This window comes from Adiantum capillus-veneris, chromosome 16 (assembly GCF_014529385.1).
Source record: "Adiantum capillus-veneris isolate H3 chromosome 16, ASM1452938v2, whole genome shotgun sequence".
NCBI classification, from domain to species: domain Eukaryota; kingdom Viridiplantae; phylum Streptophyta; class Polypodiopsida; order Polypodiales; family Pteridaceae; genus Adiantum; species Adiantum capillus-veneris.
The window spans coordinates 98,206,873-98,230,538 of NC_140946.1; positions in this window are offsets into that span (position 1 = coordinate 98,206,873).

Consider the following 23,666-nt stretch of genomic DNA (forward strand, 5'->3'; position numbering starts at 1 on the left):
TATGGTTCTCCACAACTCGAAGAATGAGGAGCAGCAATGGGAACCTCAGCTTTTTCAAGAAGGTGCGTGGGTCTACATGCAACCTTCCGCAATCGGTCCCCATCGTGTTCGTGAAAGAACAAACGTTGATCTCCATTGGAAGGGAAGACTACTAGGCTTCAAGCAAGTAAGAGACAAGGGTACAGTGGCAATCGTTCAACATGTTTTCATCTTTGCACACATGCGTCTACGAGGGATCACCAACCCAAGGGATTTTCCTTGTAACTGTATGTCCCTTGCACTTCAATGGTTTTGGTGGTAACAAAAAAATGGACTTTTTACATCTCACGGACTGTTTTGTTTCTATGTAGATGTTTTTCCTTCTAGCCTTGTGGAGAAGCAACCACTCTCGTGCCTTTCAGGCACATTTACGGCCATGCATGCAAGACTTGGGGATATGCTCTTCTCCAACACAACTTCATCAAACCTTGCACGACAGAGGGTGTTCTTCTACACCCACAAGTACATTGTACCTACAGATGAGGAAGGCTATGGAGAGCTACAACCTTTGGAGGCTACAACCTTGCGTAGCATGGAGTGGCCAAAGCCTGATGCATTCACTGTAATGTCTTTGAAAGCCAAGATTGTAGCTGATGTGAGAGAATCATTAAAATTTGGAAAAGCCTCGCGTTCAGTTGGGCTTGGATGGTGTTGTCCTGCTCATGTCTTCGCTAGCATCTTTGGATCTTTGCCTTTCCATCATACAAATACTATGTATGTTTGCAAAGATCTACAATACGATACATTGGAAGCCATCCTTGGGGAGAAGTGGGGGTATCTTGAAGGACTTCACAACGGAGATCGCTTTCGGTGCCAGGTTGGAAGTTTCGGCATTGCTATCCGTTTCATCAAGGTGCGCTCCACTCTTTACGTGCGATACTTCTATGAAAGGTGGATGTGCAAGCTTGGTGAATGGATTCCATTGCAATCCACCGATGCTACACTTGAGGTATTTGATATTGCAATCAAATTGTCGAGTGGTGCCGTTGAAACTGTCCAAGTGAACAAGCATTGGACATTGGTCAATGTGCGGGAGCACTTAGTGATAATGGGTTTAGAGCATCGAGAAGATACAAAATTTTGCATCGGACGACGTAAGGTGAATGATTTTTCTCTCTTAATTATGTTATATTTATGTTTTTTTTATTATTCCCTGCTCTAAGTTGGGTATGCTAATTTATTTATTTTTTGATAGATTGGTAGCCGTATGGAGAGCACGATTCAAATTGAAAAGGCGTGGACAACGGAAGAGAATTTGATTTTATCATTAGAGTAGTTATGTTTTGTACTTAAATTTTTTATAATATCACAATTGTAAGTTCAAGCAGATGGTTGTATCAAATTTTGGCAATGCACATTATCTTAAAGTTGTAGTGATGTGTTTTTTGAGTTAAATGATTGTAATTTAGTTTGTAAGTTTTCTATAACTTCTTGTTATTTGTGTTACTTAATGAAAATTGTTTAATATTTTAATTATTGATTTTTTTTTTTGGGAGGGGGGGGGCGTACTATATAAAGCCTCCTAAACCCTACCATTTTCACACTCTTTGCCTGTTCACACTCTCATTTGAGCTCCAACACTCTTTGCATTCCTACTTTAAGAGCTAGCATTATGGCATCCTCCTCCACCCCTCCCGAAGCCACGGCATTACAACGCTTCCAAGCGTTTTTACAAACAACTGAGTGGCAAGATCGTGATGATCTTCACAATTTCTTCACCCAATTCCCTGATGTGAATGCACCTATTCACCTAAACAACCAATCTTTTCAGCCTATCTTAGAATTTTTTGAATTTTACATCGACAAGTATGCTGTACCAATTGTCGGACAAGGGGAATTGTGGTTTCCATGCGATTTGCTTTGCTACATACACAAAGGCGATCGGCCTTTCACCCAGCGACTTCAAGGATTTTGTGTAATTGCAGGTGAGGCAGGTCAGTAGATTGAAGATTCACGTTTGAAAAGAAGAAGGTCGGCACCCAGTTTCTAAGTCGCTTGGCGAATTTTGTGTTTCTTCTTGCAGAGGAGCCTGAACGATCTGAGGTGAGTTTGCCTCATTTGCGCCTTGAGGTGTCATGAAGGACACAAAGGAGCCCATTACAGTGCCCTGGGATGCAAGCAAAGAGGGCAATATTCTTGCCCTAACCTACCTAGAAGGTGTCATGGATGCCGCCAAATCCATGGGTGATGAGGGTGCAGAAGCATCCTTTAAGCCCGCTGCAAATGCGCCGGAGGAGACATTAACTCCGGAGGTTTTTTTTGAACACCTCTCCACAATTGTGATAGATGGGGAGGAATATTTGTTTTTACATGATCTTGAAAAGACTTTTGACATCCGCATGGATGAGTGTCTGTCCATCCTTTGTGCCACTGTAGAGTCCTCTGCCATTGACCCCTCTTTCGATCCTTTGGATCGAAGCCTCCTTCCCCTTGGAGAGAGTGTGGTAGATACAGTGGAGTTGGCAATGGTGGCGGTGACAGATGCACCGCACTCATCTGTGTCGGAGGATGAGTTTGTAGCTACACGCACATTGCTTGAAGCCCAACGCACTCCTATGCCTGTTCATATAGATAAACTTGAGAGTGTCGCTATGGATCCCAATTCATCTATTTCTCTTGACAACAAAGGCATAAACGACAAAGACGACGAAAAACAAGAGGTATTAATTGATTTTTGTTTTGTGATTACGTTAATTTTCATTGTTGCATTCTGAAATCTTATTTACCTATTGATTTCTTTGTAGAATGTTGTGGAGCTGGATGAGCATGCAGGTCGGGGAGGAGATGGTAGGCGCCAAGCTTTTGGATGGCAGTCGTCTCTTGCGCATTACCTTGGCAAGCTCCCCCAGGACGGCTTTGCGATAATCCACAAGGAGTACACTCCTTGTGGTCAATTTTGGGTGTCAATGATGAAAGCAATGAGCCGCATCCTATGCCTGTCAACTATATCTCAAGCCTCCCAAGTTATATATCTTGTAAATAAATCTCTGGCCAGTGTTGCATTTGCGACAGACATTCATGGTCGTGTGCTTTGTAACGTGGCCTTAAGCCAAGCTATAGGTCTAAGAAATGTGGAACAAATTGCTTGGGATGTGCTGCACAAACAGCTTCCTTGCGCCCAAGAGCGCCGAGAAAACATTGCTCGCCATATCTTAGATGGCTCAAACAGTCAATAGATGCATAAATCTTGTAATTAACTCCTTCAAATATTTAATGAGATATATCACATCTTTGTACTTTGTTATTTCAAAATTCGAATGGAAATTGATTTTAACTGGTACTTTTCAACTTCTATATTGAGTTTATTTTACAATAGATAGTATATGATTGGTTCTATCTTGTGATACACTTGTGTAATTCTCTGAATCAAAATATAGAGTTTTTTTCAGTCCAATCTCCATCAATAAAAACATAATAACATTGTATTCTTATAATTTTGGTATAAATAAGCTTTAATTAGGCTGTCTAGAGGCCTGCCGCAGAGGCGCGTGAGAAGTCAGACGTAACATTTACTTCTGACTTCTCGCACGCCTTTGCGGCAGGCCTCTAGACAGCCTAATTAAAGCTTATTTATACCAAAATTATAAGAATACAATGTTATTTTGGTTATTCAATCAACCAAACTTGGTTGATAGTTCTTTTATCCACATCTCTCTCTCTCTCTCTCTCTCTCTCTTTTCCTCTCTCTAGTTATCTTTACTAATCACTTAAAATAAATGTACACGACTCGTTATATTTGAAAAAGCCACGACTCGTTATATTTCAAAAAGATATCTTTACATTGGCAAAATTGCCTAAAAGTCAAACTCAATCTCTTTGTCCTCTGATTCGACGCGCAAGAGCTAAATCTTTGGACATTATTGTCACCCGTTTTGCATGAATAGCACACAAGTTGGTGTCTTCAAAAATAGAAATTATATGATATTCTGCCGCTTCTTGCAGAGCTTCTACGGCGATACCTTGAACTCGAAACGCCATTCGATAACTTTGCATGATCTCTTTTACCAAACGTGCGAATGGTGCCTTGCGTATGAGAAGGTCTGAAGTTTTTTGATAGCGACGAATCTCTTGCAACGCCTTTGGAATGCGTCGCTTCACAGCAGGAGCCCGTTGTTGAGGGATGGTAGGATCTGGGACATGGGCCTTGCGAGGGCGAACCTTGAAAAACTTTTTCTTTTTACGAGAGGGCTTGCGAGGGGGAGCTTGTGCATCTTCAAGGCCACCATGTGCTCCGACTGGCTCTTCAACTCCACCTTGCGCTCCAACTCGCTCGTCTGCTACATTCTCAAAATCCTCTTCATTTAGTAACCATGATTACCTCTAGGCTGATCTGATGGCAAAGCGCCGAAGCCACGTGGCAATGTCTTCCCGGCCGAGACTCGATGATTTCTTGGGATCTCGTGTCCGCTCCATGGTGGGCTTTGTGCTTCGTTGTCCGTTTCGGTTTATTTGTGTGATGTCACTACCCATTTCTTCTTGCGTGAAGGTTGTCCATCTTGTTGCTCTTCACTTGACCATTCTCTCTCCATCTCTTCTATGAGCTCTTGTTCGTGTATCCAAGGTGGTTTTTGAGCACCTTGGACGGTTGAGTGAGGGTGAGCAAAAAAAGGTTGATCTTTTCTTGTTGTTTGCTTTGTGCGTGCCATGGTGTAAGAAGGGGCAAGATTGAAAATGAGACTCCTTCTTCACTAAAAGCCCTCTATTTATAAAAAAAAAGGTCTCTTCACACTTGACCACGCCACTTAAAAAAACTCTTAATATCATCAAAATATAAAAAACAAAAAATAGATAAATGGAGAAGTATTATATGCAACTCAACGAAGACATCTACAAACATAAACATTACATTGCATAACATCATTTGTTTTACATGTTGGGTAACCAACGTTTGCCCACTCTATGGCGATTTTCACGCCACCTAGCATGATTAAGGGGTCCGGTGGAGTTTCTCCATTTCTCTTTAGCAGTAAATCGAGATTGTCTCCTAACCTCCTTGGCAAGACTTGACTTTCGCGCTTGCTCTATGGCATGACATCTCCCCAAAGAACAACGAAAGAACCAATCAAACATCTCCTTCATGTAGTTGGATCTCGTAGTTCCACCACCGTGACGTGTATTTTTAAAGTAAACACCTTTGGCTCGATAATGTGATTTTTCCATTCCTTGAGTGCTCCACATGTCTAATGAACCATATTTTGACATAAAGAATTCTCCATGCGCATACAAAATATGCTCCATCAAGAAAAAATGCTTAGATCAAATAAATATTTATGTATAGCATCAAAATTTGAACTGAACAAAGTAACTTACCATGTAGTGTGTGATATTGCTCTCTCCCCACGCTTGCACAAATGCTTTAGTGAAATTCGAAATGTGATCTTTGAACAAATTTTGTTGCTCGCTCGTGGTTTGGGGTTTCCATATGATTTGAAGCACTAACTCCAAGTAGTGCCACACTTGCCTACGCAGATTTACAAGCACCGGATTTGAATCTTGATCGGTCGTACACTTGCAAAGCGCTTTCCAAAGCTCCCATGGATCATCCTCTTCACCCCTCTCTTTTTGCATCTCTGGTTTCTTGAAAAACCTACGTGCTTTCACACCATTCATAGATACTTTTTGTGGCACTTCATGCATATTATCCACCTCACCAATGATAGAAACATTGCCACCATGACATCCAATTGAATTTAGAATTGTTTCAACTATTCCAATGGCTTCCATGGATCTGGAAAGTGGTTTCATTGTGAAAGCGTACTCTATGTGAAGCTTTAACAAGCGATCAAATATACGCATAAAGGCATGCAAAGTGCAAAAGTGTACATTTGTAAGTGGAAAATTGATAATGGGATGCCATGTTTTATCTTTTGTCGACCGATTGGGGACCTCCATGATACGACACTTCAACACCGAGCACAACCAATCCCTTGCATCATCATCCATTGACCCTGTTGCCTGACTTCCCTTGACATTTTTCTTTGAAGACGCGGAGCCACCAGTACTCTCCTTGTATCCTCGTACACAATATGGACAAGGAAGAAGTGATGAAGCACCTTGTTTACACCCAAGTATACATTTGATTGTTTTTAGATCACCTACTAAGTGCTACTCAACATCAAATGTACCTACTCCATCTACTTCTAGCTTTTCTCCCTCTAGTTGTGCCTTAATAACCTCTGTATTCCACGGGATCATAGAGAAGACCCATGCCAACACCTCATGAGTCTCTTTCGGAACTTCAAAATATCCTAACCACCATATTTCTTTTTCCGATTGTACACTAAATGATGGTTTCTGAGAATGATCACCGATAGCATCGACTTTTGCAAAAAACATTGCCTCGTTCATGAGTGTCACACTCATACGTTCCAATCTCCGTCCTTTGACAATTTGGCATTCATCTAGCTTAAGAATAAATATGAGCTTCTCTCCAAGTACTGAAACAACACAAGAATTGAATTGTTATACTAAATGATATTCAATACAAATAAAAAATGACATTACAGCTTGTATTACCTTGTGGAGACAAAGCATAAAATTTAACCATAGCTCGTTGTAGTCGTTTCAAGTCAACAAAAATATTGTTGAATTGATGATAACTAAAAGACTTTGTCCCATTAGGAATAGTATTGCCTCCCTTTATATTACCACGTGACTTGGCACTCGTGGAAGAGTACACCATGGATCCTTCAATGTGTTCGTATTCGCCAAGGGATTCCCGAACGAGATCATTGTTTGCTTTTTTTGCAAGTCGGACCCTATGTGGAATAGGAAATAAATTCTTTGTGATGCCTTGCTCTCGTAATGCATCTTTCATCAATCCATGAAGTGCATGGTATGCATTTGTGCTGATCCCAACCTCATCACAAGCTCTCTGGACATCATCCTCAGACACAAGGTTAGAGATCTTTTTTAGGATCTCCTTTGTGATGGCATCTTTCATGTGTTTGGCCTTTTCACAACCTATGATGTAAAGTATATCTTCCTTTGAGATGCATCCCAGGAGAAGGTTGCAACGGTCCTCTTGCCTAAAACTTCTACACACATCTTGTATATATGTCCTATTTCAAAAGGTGAACCGAGTTACAAATTGATGAAAATTATTTGAGAGTTACAAACACTGTGAATTTAAAAAAATACCTGGTTGCCGTGATCCGCTTCTTACGTGCCCCTCCATTAGATGCTAAGTTTTCAATGGAAGAGAACTCCTTCTTACGCTCACGCATGCCAAATGGAGTGGCTTTTAGGTGCATCATTGCAATCTGTAGCTTAGTTACCTCTGTTTCTGTAGCTTTCATCTCCTCTTTAAGATCTTTGAGTTGTTTCTCTGTGGAATGTAGTTGTTGTTGGAGATTTGTGGAATGATTGTGTAACACTTGACATTATTGTTGGAAATATGCCGACGCACCTGCGTGATTGGAGTCCAATCTCTTACAATACCCAAGAAGACCACGTTCTCCTTCTCCCACATATTTGATTAATCTTGGGAGTGTACGGAATGTCGGATGACAGCCCACAAGCGGATCTTTTGGATACAACCCTCCATCAAGCCACAAGTCAACATTGGTTTCTCCTCGAAACCGTCGTACGGATGCCGGTTGAGATGCTTTCTCGTCATTTTTTCTTGTGGGAGCAAATTCGATCGGTAGACGCAGACTGACATTAGTTGACCTAGTAGATGACGACGCAGGTGATTCATTGGTTATGTCGCGAAGAGACATGGTGAAAAGTTATGATGGGAAAAATTTTTGATAAGATATACTTTTTGGGATAAACAGACAATTTTTGGGATAAAAAGACTTAAAAATATATTTTTTCATATATAGGTTCAATTTTTGAGCTCAAAGGAGGGAAATTTTTATATTTTAAAAATTTCAATTTTTAGGCTTTATTAGATGGACGTTTTGATGATGTGGCATTGTCTATTTATTCTTGGAGTTAATGTAGAGAGGGACCCAAGAAATTTTAGATTTGGAGCTTATAAAAGCTAGATTCTTCTTTAAAAAAATTGTTTTTTTATATATATATATATAGGGACCTTTTGAAAGCTTAAAAGATCCATTTTGAAGATTTTATAAAAAAATCATTTTTTGGGGGTATATTGATGCACGAACTGAAAAGTGGCTTTTGTCATAACTACTTACTCTCTTTGTTTGGTGATAGGTAGAGAGAGAATGGTTCTTCTCTCTACCTTTACTCCTCTCTCTCTTTTTACTCCCCTCTCTCTCCTACTTTATCCCCCCTATTCCTCCTACGTTACCACCCTCATTCCCTACTTTGCCCCCCTCCCCTATCTAGAGAGAAGTTAGAGAGAGAGCTACAAAAGTAGCTCTATTTATTGTCTTTGTTCCCTCCATCCCCTACAAAATTATCTTTAATCCCTTAAAATTAGGGATCCTTACATGGCCCCAAGGGGGTCCAATTTTTTCCTAATGACATTGCAGTAATCCATGCATGAGTGGATCAACGATTGCAATGCCACGATTAAAAAAGGACTATACCCAAAAGAAAATGTCTAACCTTCGTGTGATATGCTTCCGTACGTAGTGCCTACATACATGCATAAACATATATATATGTACACACAAATATACATACATATACATAATGTAACCCTCTCTTTATCTATCTCTCATTCTCTCTATTTCTATCCCTCTCTATTTTCCCTGTTTCCCTATTTCTATCTCTTTCTATTGCCCCTCTTTCTCTATCACTCTCTTTTACTCTCTCTCTCTCTATTGCTCACTTTTACTCTCTCTCTCTATCTCTCCCTCTTTCTATCTCTTTATTTACTGTCTTTCCCTCTATTTACTCTCTCTCTCTCTCTCTCTCTCTCTCTCTCTCTATTTACTGTCTTTCCCTCTATTTACTCTCTCTCTCTCTCTCTCTCTCTCTCTCTCTCTCTCTATTTCTCTCCCTCTCCCACTTTCTTTCTCTCTCTCTTTCCCTATCTCTCTATTCCTCTCTTTTTCTCTATTCCTCTATTCCTCTCTCTCTCTCTCTCTCTCTCTCTCTCTCTCTCTCTCTCTCTCTCTCTATCTATCTATCCATCATTCTCTCTATTTCTATCCCTATCTCTCTCTCTCTCTCTCTCTCTCTCTCTCTCTCTCTCTCTCTCTCTTCCCCTCTTTCTATTTCTCTTCTCTATCCTTCTCTCTCTCTCTCTCTCTCTCTCTCTCTCTCTCTTTACTCTCTCCCTCTTTCCCTATCTCTCTCTCTTCCTCTCTTTCCCTCTCTCCATTTACTCTCTCTCTCTTTCTCTTTACATCTTTCCCTCTTTCCCTATCTTCTCTCTCTCTCTCTCTCTCTCTCTCTCTCTCTCTCTTTATTTACTCTTTACCTATCTCTCTCTATTCCTCTCTTTCCCTCTCTCCATTTACTCTCTCTCTTTCTCTTTCCCTCTTTCCCTATCTTCTCTCTCTCTCTCTCTCTCTCTCTCTCTCTCTCTCTCTCTCTCTCTATTTACTCTTTCCCTATCTCTCTCTATTCCTCTCTTTCCCTCTCTCCATTTACTCTCTCTCTCTCTCTTTCTCTTTACCTCTTTCCCTCTTTCCCTATCTTCTCTCTCTCTCTCTCTCTCTTTCTGTCTCTCTATTTCTCTTTACTTCTTTCCCTCTTTCTCTCTCTCTCTCTCTCTCTCTCTCTCTCTCTCTCTTTCCCTCTATTTCCTCCCTCTCTCTCTCTCCCTCTTTCCCTATCTCTCTCTATTACTTTCTTTCCCTCTCTCTCTCTCTCTCTCTCTCTCTCTCTCTCTCTCTCTCTATCTCTCTCTCTCTCTCTCTCTCTCTCTCTTAGCTTTCCCTACATACCTTCCTCTCCCAACCACAATGTGGACTCTCTATTGCGGCGCTCATTTCAGCCATTTTTGAACATCGAGAGTCACTTATGACCTCCACTCACACCACGTGACATGTTAATTTGGTCCCATAGGTCATATTTGACCTCCAAAGACGATAATAGAACTCTCTCTCTCTCTCTCTCTCTCTCTCTCTCTCTCTCTCTCTCTCTCTCTCTATCTATCTCCCTCTTTCCCTCTCTATCTATTCCTCATTCTAGCTTTTTCTATCTCTCCCTCTTTCTCTCATTTTCTCTTTCTATCTATTCCTCTCTCTCTCTTTCTCTATTCCTCTTTCTATCTCTATATTTCTCTTTACCTCTTTCCCTCTATTTACTCCCCCCCCCCCTCTCTCTCTCTCTCCCTCTTTCCCTACATCTATCTCTCTTCCTCTCTTTCCCTCTCTCTATTTACTTTCTCTCTCTCTTTCCCTATCTCTCTCTCTTTCCCTCTATTTACTCTCTCTCTCTCTCTCTCTCTCTCTCTCTCTCTCTCTATCTATTCCTCATTGTCTCTATCTCTATCTCTCCCTCTTTCTCTCATTCTCTCTTTCTATCTCTCCCTCTCTCCCTCTCTCTCTCTCTCTCTCTCTCTCTCTCTCTCTCTCTCTCTCTCTATATGGGACGCATGTTTAACCTCACCATCCTATCTTATTGTAGTATTAGCGAGAACCACAATTAATTTGTCAAACATCGGGACGAACGACTAGTGCATGTAGGCTACAAGAGGTTGTCAATCTCTCAAAAAACAACTAACAACTCGCATCTAACTCAGGCTACACTCAAGTGACTGAAATCACCAAAAGCCAATCGCTCATTGACAAGAAATTCACATCCGTTACATCATCAAATGACATCTAAACCTAACAAAACTTCTAGGACAAGTTTATAAGACTTAAGCACACATACTTATGGTCGCAAACCCTACTTTAGGTCAAGTTCCAAAATCGTGGTTATTAATAGCAGTGGATTTTTGACCTAGTCGTTTTCGACCCAGATGCATCTAAATGCTTAGCAATGATGCCCCTATGCTTAGTTTTCAATTTAAAAGTGTAAATTCCTAGTTATGATGAAATTAGGCCACAAATCTCGGCGATGCCAAAAGCTACGAAATACTGTGAATGGCTTATGTCAATGCGTAGAGCTCTTACCTGCGATTGCAATGCAACAAACGCATTCGCAATGTGACAACCAGAGAGGGAGTAGGAAGCACGAGAAGGAGACAAGTGAGCGTTGTTAGCTCACGCTATGTATTTCTTATCCAAAACTCATAAAAAACTTACAAAAGTTGGCTTTTATACCTTAGCCAAGGTTTTTGGATGGTCAAAACTATAAATCTAGAGTTCTACCAAAGCTGGGAAATGAATGGCCGATACAATCTGGAAGCTTATAGCCCCGGCTCATTAATTACAAGGTTTATCCGAGAAAATAGGAGTTACAATATTCCCAATTTATCAAAATAATAATTGTTTTACAAAGAAAATTCAAAAAAATGGTGTCCATGTTAGCTTCCTGCTAACATTTCCCCCCTCCTCGCCTGTGTCGTCCCTTGACACAGCTTTATGGGCTGAAGTAGTCTTTGGGTTGACGACGGGCGAGGCGGTCTTTAAGCGCGTCCAGTGCCTTTTGGTACTTTATTCTTCGTTCTTTGTCGGCCATGGTCATTCCTTCAGTGGGAAATCTGAGTGCCTCTGCCACTATCTCTTTTGTAATTACTACCTCAACCTTGTTCCCTTGATTGTAGGATATTTGTGCGGTTTCGTCCTCTTTGATGGTGGATAGACGCTCGTAAGCTTTCTGAAAGTCCACTCCGCAAGGCTCTTGTTCGTAGAAATGCCTGAGCCCCAACCTACGATTAGCCTCCTTTGTCTCTGGCTTGGCAGCTACATCATAGACTTCTTTGGGTAGGAGTTGCAACTCCACCTGGTGCCCCTCTTCACTCTTAAACCTGCCAGTGAAGACCGTAGTGTGGTGCTCTTTCAGTTGTTCTCTAGAAAGGTAAGACGCTGTGAGCGGGATGGAAACACACACAAAGCCTCTATAAGGACCCGACACACACTCTTGGGATGATACACACACACATTATGGGGAACCACTCGGCTTACACAACGAGCCTGGCCGAGACAGGAAACACACAGACGGAGTGAGAAGAGAGAGATTTCCCACTTGCCCACTCAACACTCACACATACACACTCACACACACACTCTCAATTCAGCTCAAAGGAGGCAAATTGTTGTTGTTTCGACTCAATGAAGCTCATCCCAACACCAATGGGGCAAATAGTTTACACAGTATTGAGGAAATACACCAGATACAACCACAAAGTTAACCAGACGCTTCACTCATAGGAGAAGATTACACAGAAAAATAGCAAAAAATCTGTGAGGAATTTGGAAAAATGGACAGCGCCATTGCGTCCGGAACACCCAAAAACCCCACCCTTCAATGTCACAGTGCTCAAATCCGACCTCGGATAAGTAGTTTAGGGCCAAAAAATGCTCCAAAAACAGCAAAAAAACACTTGCAGCTGTTCCTCCTCTCTTCTCCACATTTTTTCTGGTCTTCTCTTTATTTTTTCAGTTCCCACACTTAGCTTTATTAGTTGGGCACCCGTGGCCTTTTAGATGACCTCAAACGGACCCCGAACATGCCAAAAACTGACCTCGCAGTGCATAGTTGTCACCTTTTTGCATCATCCGCACACCTGGCACTCAGTTTTTCCCAATAATGCATTCCGCAACCATGTGAAGTGTCCCCAAAAAGTGGTCCTCATGATGACCTTTCTGTAAAAGTATCACAAGAAAACACCCACGTCGTGTCCATACTTCTCCGCGTGCAAGTATTGACCCCGTTCGACCTCCCAACGCCACTCGATGTCATCTGACGCACCTGCTTACCTCATGTCGTCGGCCCGCGGATAGCTTCCTCGAGAATTTTTACGTGCTACCAACTCCTCCCTATTGTAGAAAAAACACACTGGTACTGATAATAGTGAAAATCGATGCACTATGTACACCCTGTCGTACCTGTACACACGTGGGCCCCACGTAACCCCCTGGCTATGGAAATTGGGTAATCCTTTATTCGATGCACCATGCATGTGTATGTACATATGCGCAATCCCTTGCTCAAAAAAACTCCTGACATAATTTGCCCATCCCCTAGCCTGCTAGATCATTCATGATCAGCAGCAGCAAAGAGAGATATGAGACTCGCCGCATCACAGGTCTCCTCATCCTTCACCAACATTGCTTGCTCCACAGACAGCTCATCTTGCTCCACCATCATTAACCTAGCATGATATAATTTAAGACGCAATCCATTTACCCTTGACTTATGTAGAATCCCATCCAGGTTAGCCAGCTGATATGTGCCATTTGGAAAACACTCCACTACCTTGAAAGGGCCTTCCCACTTAATTTGAAACTTCTTTTGGAAGGTGTTGTCCAGCTTACTATTGTAGCGCAAAACCAAGTCAGGTTTCTTGATACCCTTACTTTTGACCTTTTCATTTATCTTTGCCAAAGCCTTATCCTGCTTCTGCCCATAATGCTCCAATGCGCTCATCCTATCCAACTGAACCTCCTGTAACTGTAAGAGCCTGTCTTTGAATGCATTACTACACGGACCAAGTAGCTTCTCTAGCATCTTTACTGCAGGCAACTCTACTTCCACAGGCAATAGTTCTTCCTTTCCATATACCAAATGAAATGGAGTAAACCCTGTAAGGTATTTGTTCGCCCTTTTAAGCCGCATCTGGCATACATTAATCATTAAACTTGTCATGTTAAAAAGCCCTTATCACTACTCAATAAATATTTAGGCTTCAACAAAGCTTATCTTATCGTTCTTTGCTCTTTTTTCCATCATGGCAACAGAGCTGCACGACATCGCAATTATTAACTACAGTGACAAAAACTTTGCAAAACCTACAAATTTTGACCTAGACATGTTTTATACACCTAATACAAGTCCTAAATTGAATTTGGTCAAGTTTGGTAATGCCGGAAACACTTTGTGCTCAATCGACTCTGAAATCACCATTTTTTATGACTACTCTGTCTGTTGGGTTGGTCGGTCAACTTTGAGGCTTTGGACTTGTCCGTAATGTAGTCGTGAAGCAGCCTGTCCAACTTTGGCTCATTTGGAGTCAATTTGACCTCATGTGTCGAATTTGACGCTGTGTAACCTTGGAGCCGTTTTTTGCTTTTTGAGGGCTTTGCTTGATGGATTTCACCAAACCAATCATATACATTGGATGTCGACCTCATTAGCAAGCCATCTGTGGAGTCAGTTCCGAATTCTGGCATTTGCCAAAAACCTAACTTTTCTACTGGGGACCCCCTTGACCCCAGCCGAATGGTCATCTGATGGTATAGAAAGGTTCTATTATGTTAGGGCATGCTATGGTTGAAATCTCATCCGATTTGCTCAAGTTGGCAGGCCGCTATGGTCAGTTTTAGGTCGTAGGTCTTCGTGCACTGCTCGATTTCTAAGGTTTTTTCTAGAGCTTTAGACTAGCTACCGGCCATACAAAATGGATCATTATCGAGTAAAGAACTTACCCCTCATGTCTCGTGTGAGACGGCGCTGAAAATCGTCAACTATGGGCTCCGGAAAAGTCGCGCGAAAGAGGCCAAAATCTCTCTCTACAAAGGCTCCAAGTGGAAATGAGGTGGTTTTAGCCTACCTCGGATATCTATACCCAGACTTCTCGAACCAAATTTCCCAAGATTCCCCCGTTAGTCCTACTAGGCCGTGAAATCTATGTTAGACTCAAAAATTTCCCTAATCGGATTCCTGTAGCTCATTTTGCAAGAATTTTGCAAAAGTAGGCATGGCCGCCTAATTTAGGCTTCCCGCTTCCATCTTCTGATTTCATTAAAAAAATTTGTGTTTGTCCGCCTTGTCTTTGTGATCACCATCGTGTCTTCCATTTTTCCATATGAGCTTTCTTACTATTTATTATTAATTTTGACCTGTTTATTAGAAAAAATCAAAGAAAATAGTAAAATGCTCTAAAAAAGTAAAGTAGAAATCCAATAATTAAGAAGCTCCCTTGAAAAACATAGATTTATTGTTTTTTGTTGGATTTGTCCATTTTTAACACTAGTCCTGTAAAAATATCAGCCACTTTTGTGGCTTTTTGAGACTTTTGTAAAAAAAATCTCAACACTATGTTAGTCATCTAAACAGAAAATGGTTTCAGGGAATTATGACCAACGCTCAATATGAATTGATAAAAAATAGTACATAGCTAAATGAAGGTTTGAAGGTATCTTTCCATTGCCATCTTCTACAACTAATTTGTGCGGATGGACAAATTTGTCATATTTTCTTTTGAAAGTAAATCAAATAATTGTTAAGCAGGCCCAAACTTCTTTGAAATATCCCTCAATAGTTATGTGATAGATGCACCAAGATTTTTAAACCCATATACAAAGACGGCCGACATTTTTTACCTCTTCGAGTTAAGTGATGAAGTGCAGTTTTACATAAAATTTACTAATTTTAAAAAAGTAATTTTTTTATTTTTGAGCTTTTCATGTAAATTGTGTATTTAGAAACCTTTTTCATATCTTGCACCCATAATTAAGAAGTTTCATGAAATTTTGATGTCACATACAAACGTTATGTTTCATTTACTAGAATCCTGATGTGAGCCATTTTTGTGGCTTCAGCCAGTTTTATGGCTCATTACAAGTCTAGTATTAAGCCTCCTTATCAACAAAAATGATGAAAAATACCCAAAAAGGGACTATTTTTTATGATTTTCTGATAGTATATACACTATTTACACTCAGTCGAAAGATATTATCAGTGAATTTTCCCTTGATGATGAATTATAAGGGCATTATTAGGTAATTTTGCAAAAAATCACACGTTAAACATCAAACTTTTCCTCCCTCTTCAAACATTACCCTTAATTACTTAGTACTTAGTGCCCTTCCACCCCTCCTAGATGGCGTACTCCCGGATGACTGTTTGCATGGGCTGAACAACCGTGTCTATGCATAGACGTGATTGGCTGTACCATGATATGAAGATCAATGAAATTCAAACCAATATGTTGTGCAAGAGCTGGGTCTTGAGTAATTAACTGAAGGGTTTCCGATGTCGAGGTTTGCTGCTGATGTCTTCCAAAGAGAAAATCTTGTAGCTTTTGTGCTCTCTGTTTGATTGTACCATCAGGGTGCTTTAGCACTCTGATTGCTTGAGTTGTTGGTAGCACTTTCGACTGTTGTCGAGCTTTTTCTCTCCATTGGTAGCTTGGTCGGCTTGGTGCTACATGGTGTGGTGGAGTCTGTTGAGACTTAACTCGCCGTTGCTTGATTAGTTTCACGGGTTGTGGAGAAGATAAGTGCTCCCTTTTCTTCCAAACCATTTTCATGTTAGGCTCCTTGCTCGGAGATGCTCGATTCTGTGTTCGAACCCTTGGAACCTTCTTTTGTTTCGTCGGTGAAGTTTTAGGCACCCAGATCTCATTCGGTTTATCCGTAAGCTGTGCTTTTGGTACCCAAATTTTTTTGACTCCTTGCATGCTACATGTAGCATTTGATTGTCAAGGGGATGGAGAAGATTGACTTCGTCAATTGGTCTGTTGATTGCTTCTTTTCCACTCCTCCTTGCTTGGTTCAAGTGGAACAATGAGTTGCCCGCCTTTAGGTGATAGCTTTAGGTTATTTGTATCCCAATCTCGTACATCTTTGTATGTACGCATCCAGGGAATTCCAAGAATCATTGTCTCATTCATGTGTTCATCTGGCAAGCATACAAACTGATGAGGACATGAACATCCATGTACTATCACGTTCAAGTTGACTACTTTCAATGTTGGAGTTGGATTCTTGTTGCATCCTTTGATTGTCGCTATTCCTACCGTCAATGCTTGACTTGTTGCCTTTTTGTATGTGGAATAACTGACTGCATTCACTCAAGCTCCTGTGTCGACCAAAGCATTGGTGCTATGATTGTTGAGTTGTACTTTGATACGCAGATCCATTCCATCTACCCATTCATCATCTGTTGAGACTGCTTCTTTAGGTAATTCCCATTGTCGATCATCTATTTCCAAAGTGTTGACGGGAATCGATATCTGTTGATTCTTGAGAGCAGCTTTCCACTTGAGTACCCAAAGCCTAGCTTCCTCTTGGGCTTCATCAATAACATGTGGTCGTTTGATCTTTCTTTGTTTGGCTGTATGCATTCTCTCTAGCAATTCACTGGTTAGTGGCAAATTGTATTTCTTTAAACGACATCCACTAATCCAATTAGCCATTGATTCACCATCTAGGGTAAACAATTACTGCTCCACTTGGAGATACATCTTCAATAATAAATGGTTCGTTTCCGTTTTCCTTAAACTTGGGAATGTGTTGCTTAAGGGAATAGACTATAACTAAGTCCCCTTTCTTGAAGATTTTTGTGATTAAGTGGGAATCAAAAAACTGTTTTTGTTTTCTCTTTTGTGTATAGATATGATCTACAGCAGTTAGCCTTTGCTCGTCTAGCTTTTCCAAATCTTCAAGTCTTTCTGACAATTCATGTCCAGTCCACTCAAGATTCTGTGCTACCCTTAATGTCGGCAATAGAAATTCTATTGACAGTATGGCATCAAGACCATAAACAAGGTTAAAGGGTATAGCATTTAGAGCTGTTTTGAATGAAACTTGATAAGCCCATAGAGCAACATAGAGATTCATTTCCCAGTCTGTCCTTCCTTAACTAACCACTTTAGTCAGCACCGAGCTAAGAATTTTATTTGTATGCTCAGCTTGTCCGTTTTCTTGTGAGTTATAGGGAGCTGATTTTTTATGGATGACCATAAACTCATTAAGAAAATACTCTATTACCTCATTGAGGAAATGAGTTCCCCGATCACTGACAATCTCTATTGGCAGTCCATATCTCATGAATACATACTCATATAAGAATGCAGCAGTGGTTGTGGCATCATTATCTTGAGTTTCTTTAGCCTCAGCCCACTTGGTCAAATAGTCCGTAGCTACAATGATATATTGAGCTTGGGTTCTATAAGCAGGTGGCTGTATCGGTCCAACAAAATCTATACCCCATTTTGCGAAAGATCTAGCCCCCATCATTGGTCTTAAGGGCATGTTGTCTACTCGTGTTGGCATTTTTGCTCGTTGACAAGCATCATATCTTCGAACATATTCTTTGAAATCTACAAAAAGTGTTGGCCACCAGATGCCTACCATGAGGATTGCTCTTGCGGTGGTCTCTAGAAAAGTGACCTCCAGCTAATCCAGCATGTGCTTGTTCTATAATAGGAATATACTCGTTTTCATTTGCAGAAAGACGCAAATGTTGATCTTTACCTCTCCGATACAATTGGTTCCCAATAAGAACATAGTCTCTTGCTTGAGTTTCAATTGCTCTTTGACGGCGTTTACTCATATCCTCAGGAAATGTTTGGCTCGATAAGTAAGTAACCAAATAATTACTCCACTTAGGAACAAGTGGCATTTGAAACAATGTTACATGAGGAATGGGTGTTTGTTTTTGACATTGAGGGCAACATTTTACAAAAGATCTAACATCTCTCCTCATAGTCGACCAAAATACTCAAAGTCTCAAGATTGGTTGCATAGTTTGGTCTTTCGCAAAGTTAAGTCCTACTATGGTAGCATGTGCTTGACTTAGGTATTGTTCTTTTTCTTTAGGGTTAATGCATAAAAGCAATATCCCATCCCAATTTCTTTTGTATAGCCTTCCAACTAGTAATTGACACATAGCCTATTGCTCAATTAAACCAATTGTGATAGGAAGTGGTATTTGTGAATCCACTTGAGCTATTGTCATCAATGACACAATGTTTTCCAACCATCTAGGTATCATTTCCACGGAGAACAAATAGGCATCTGGTAGATCATTGTCTACCTTTTTAGGTGATTCCCCTGAAACAATCCTTGACAAATGATCTGCTTGTTGATGTGGTGCCTTTTTTTACAACCATAGTGAAATCAAATTCGAGAAGAATGATGAACCATCTCACTATTCTCTCGGTGTTGCATGGCTTGTTGACAACAAAGCTTGGTGGTCCACAAAGAACACAAACTTGTTGGCTAATAGGTGATGTCTATACCTTTTAACGGCATAGATCATTCCTAGTCCTTCTCTTTCGATGGTGGTGTAATTCTTTTCTGCCATGTTCAATTGTCGGCTAGCATAAGAAATAGGAAAGTCAATTTTCTCGTCTCCTGGTTAAGCTAGTATACAACCGATAGCAAAATTAGAAGCATCTACATGTATGTGGAATACCTTTTCCCAATCTGGTGCTTTCAATATTGGAGCTGAGGTGAGAGCTTGCTTAAGCTTCATGAAGGATTCTTCACATGCCTCGGTCCATTCAAAGTGCGTAATCAAGCTATACATGGGTTTTGCAATTATAGCATACATGTAGATGAACCGTCAGTAATATCCACAATGTCCCATGAAGGCTTGTACCCCCTTGACTGTTGTTGGTCTACGCAAATAAAAAATGACATGAATCTTTTCAATATCAGTAGCTATGCCACTTTTAGACACTATATGTCCAAGAATTTTCCTTGTCTTCCCATGAATGTGCACTTTTCAGGATTTAAGAAAATCCTATAAAGTCTACATTTCTTGAATGCCTTTTTGAGGTGTTTAAAATGATCAGCGTGGATTGACAAATGTACGCATAGATCATCAATATATACTTCTAAGAATTTCCAAAGATACTCTTTGAAAGTATGGCTCATCAACCTCTGAAACATGGCTGGAGCATTAGTTAACCCAAACGACATAACCCGATAGGCAGATATACCCCATTCTGTTGCAAAAGCAGTTTTATGCTGATCTTTTGTGTCAACCAAAAGTTGATTGTATCCCAAAAAGCCGTCTAAGAAGCTATAAGCTTCTTTTTCTGCAACTCGTTTTAAAACATGCTCAGTTACCGGAAGAGGAAAGTTGTCTCTAATGGTAGTTGTATTCACCTTTTTGAAATTAACACACACTCGTAATTTCCCATTCTTCTTAGGTACTACCACAATTGGAGACACCCAATCTGTGTGTTGAATTTCGTAAATGAATTTATCTTTTTTTAGTTTTTCAATCTCTTCTTTGATCTTCCTAGAAAATGTTTTGTTATAAGTGTATGGTCTCTGTCTACTTGGTTTTGCATCATCTCTCATGGGTATGGTATGTTGACAGATTTCTAGATCAATACCCTTGAGATCCTTGTAAGACCGAGCGAAGCTATCTCGGTATTCCTTAACAATATCAGCAAAAGCTTTTCTTCTTCTTTTGTTAGGTCATTTGCAATGTAAGCAGGTCTAGGCTCTTCTCTTGGTTCAGCCAAGTCTACCCTTTTAGCATTTCAGGCCCTTCGTAAGATTGGCCTTGTTTTTGTAGTTCCCTAATAGGCTATTCAATTATGAGTTTCCGATCTTGGAGAGTATACTTTTTGTAATGGGATGGAACATGCATTACATCCTTACCATCCTCTTCCGTGGTTTCCATTTCAGTTGTGTATATCTCCTTTAGAGCTTTTTTTAACTCTTAATATTTCTTTTTCCGCTTGACTCTGGTCATGAGTGGTTTCTTATCCTGAGATTTTTCTTGAGTATCCTTACTTGTTTTTCTCGATGTCTGAGACATTTTTGAGTTTTTGTTTGAAGGATATCTGCGAGTTATTTTGTCCTTGACACAGTCATTAGCATCTATCTGCATCAAGAATTGTGTTTTACTGTAGAACTGATGGCATAGGTTGTCTTTTCAAAATTTTGGTGTCTCTCTTTCTTCTATACTACTTTTGTCTTCTTGATTTTTGGTTTGGAAATTCAAAAAACATTTCCTCCCCTCCCTTTAAGAGTAACTTAGCTCTCGTATGCTCTTTTTCTGACCCTGAATCTTTTGAGGTAGCTGAGTGTTCATCTAACTCATCAGTTACATCGTAATAGAGGTCTGAAAAGACTTGTTGAGTTTTCATCAAGTCCTTGGTTTCCTCTTCTTTGTTTTCAATGTTGAGGACTGACATCATTTGGATGGGAATTATGTCGTAGCCATCCTCATTGAAAAATTGAGTAGGTATAGACGTATTCACACATACATCCATTGTTGCTAAAATTTGAGTCCACTCGAATGGGCTCAAATAAATGCTATGGAAAGGGTTCAGATATGTAGGCTTCGTCTGTGCAGTCCCTTTCTAGGATACATTCTTCTCGTCTTAAGCATCCATTTTCTGAAGCTCCCCACATCTAAATAGGAGTGTCTTTGTTTAACCAAGATGGGAGTTTAGTTTCAGCTGAAGATACTGAATCAAACTCTTGGATGGGTGTTTTCAAGAAATGTCTATAAGTGTGATCTTTTAGATTGACTCTTGTTATAGATTCCAACTGCTCAAGTACAGATAGTTGTTTTCCCAATCTTGGATAAGTTGTGCCTGTCGCATGAAAGGTCTTCCCAATATGATTTCATAGTTAAGTTTTTTACCAAAGTCTACTATGGCAAAAGTGTGTTGATATTCAATTCCACACAAATTGACTATCACTTTTTCAAGTAGCCTTAGTGGTCTCTCAATGTGTCCGTTAGCCAATTGCAATTTCATTCGAGTTTGTCTAATGGCTGGCTGTCCCCAGGATTCCCATACTGCTTTAGTGGCTATGGCTATGCCAGCTCCATTATCCAGTATTGCCATGGTTTCAATGTCATTATATTTCACTGGGAGGGTGGTGTTCCCTTCTTCCCCTTCATAATATTCTCCAACCTTGTTCATAGGAACTGATCGAATCTCTTTGCTTTCCGTTTCATTTTTTAATTTTCCCAAATTCTTAGAGATTAACCCCGTTATCCCCACCTTCTCTAGGATTTTTTGTAAATCATTCCACAAGTATGGTCTGAGTTTCAACAGTTCTCCCAAAGTAAGAGTGCATTGGATGGGTGTAGACATGATTGAATGAATGTTGTCTACTTCTAGGGTCTGTTCAGCTCTTTTTACTTCAATGGTCTTACAAACGATGGATTCATCTTCGTTATCTCCCAAGTAAGAAGGTAATTTTTTTAATGTCAATGGTTTATACATTCTTGAAGCTTCCGATCCGCAATCCCTGTACAAGGATTTTAAATCCATGTTCATATCAGAAGGTAGGTTATCCAACCAGACTTCCTCTATAGGAGCTGACTTTAAATTTAGGCTCCCATCATTGATCAATCTCACTTTTTCCCATAAGTGTCTTGGCCAGTCTTCCTCTACGAATGGAATTCCGTCTAAGGTATCTTCACTGTCAGGCACTATAAGTGCTGGTTCATTTATTTCAAGGTGGGGTTTCTAGGGTTGTATTCTTTTTACTATAGAGTATAGCATGAAGTTCTTTGTTTAGCAATCTTTCTAGAAACAAAGATACAAGTCGTTCTTCTGCAGGTATCTCCATATTTGGGCATCTGGCAATGTATTGTTTCATTCGAGTTGCACAATCCCTAACAGACTCACCATGTTTCTGTTTAAAGCTGTAGATTTGAGCTACCGTATTATGTCTAATCTCCGTTTTGGAACAAGCGGCTACAAATCCTTGAGCTAATGTGTTCAAGTCCATGATTGACCTTGGTGGAATGTTTTGGAACCATGTCAAAGATTTTTCTTCTAATGTCATGCCAAACCCGTCGAATTGAGTATGGAAATCGAATATATGCTCTGCTCTTAGCACTTGCTTAAAGCTTGCTATGTGTGCAAGGAATCGCCTTGATTCACGCTTTCTTCGGTAGATACTCTACTAGAGGTTTCTCCGAGTATGCTATGATCTAAGGTTCATATAGACTTATGAAGCCCTGGATAGAGTACTCATCTTTGGATTGACTTGTCGTCAATTTCCACTCGATTCAATTGCAACTTTCTGTTAAGCCATTGATTCCTCGTCTGCAACCTGATTCTTGTACAAATTTAAGTAAGTTAGCTATTCTTCTATAAAGACAGTAGAGCTCTTGAGAACTCTCGTGATTGGTCTCTGTGTATCACTTCAAATCGAGCTAGGGAGTCAAAATTTGACTTTAGCAGAATTCAAAGGTTTGATCTGCAATCTGGAAACTGAGTGTATCTGTACCAATTTTGATCCGATTGAACCCAAAATTGCCCTATGGATTTATATTATGTTAGTCTAACACTGCATAAGCTCAAAAGTCAAAATTGATGTCTCGGGATAGCAGAAGTAAATAATTGCGATCATTTACTTTTGTTAGTTTTTTGCACTTTTTTGATAGGTTTGCCAAGTATACAACTTGTTAGAGTCCCTGGACAAATTTCAACAAGTTTGGACAAAATTTGATCAAGCTTATCAACTATTTGGTGTCCGCAAACTCTGATTTTGAGAATCTGGCTTAAGTCTCACTTTTGGGATCCAAATTTCACCAAAATTGATTTGTGAGGTCTACTTGATGTGCTTGACCTTGTGGTATACCCAAATTTGCAAAATAATCAAGTTTTGAAGCAAATGTATATAATCGCGATTATTTACTCCAGCTATATTTTTGCAAGTTTTTGCCCCAACTTTGACACAAATCTGTTAAGCACATTAAGTTAAGGTCACTAGCCAATTTTCATCAAGTTTGGATAATTTTTGGTCAAATGGTCATCAATTATCTGTCCGCAGACTAACTTTGCAATTTTAGTCACAAATTTCACTCCAGTGGTCCAAATCTTACCAAATTTGGTTTGTGGGCTTATTACAACATAGTGAAGCTAGTGGTATGCAGACTTGGTCAAAAAAGTTGAAAAATAGGGTAGATATAAATAATCGCGATTATTTACTTCT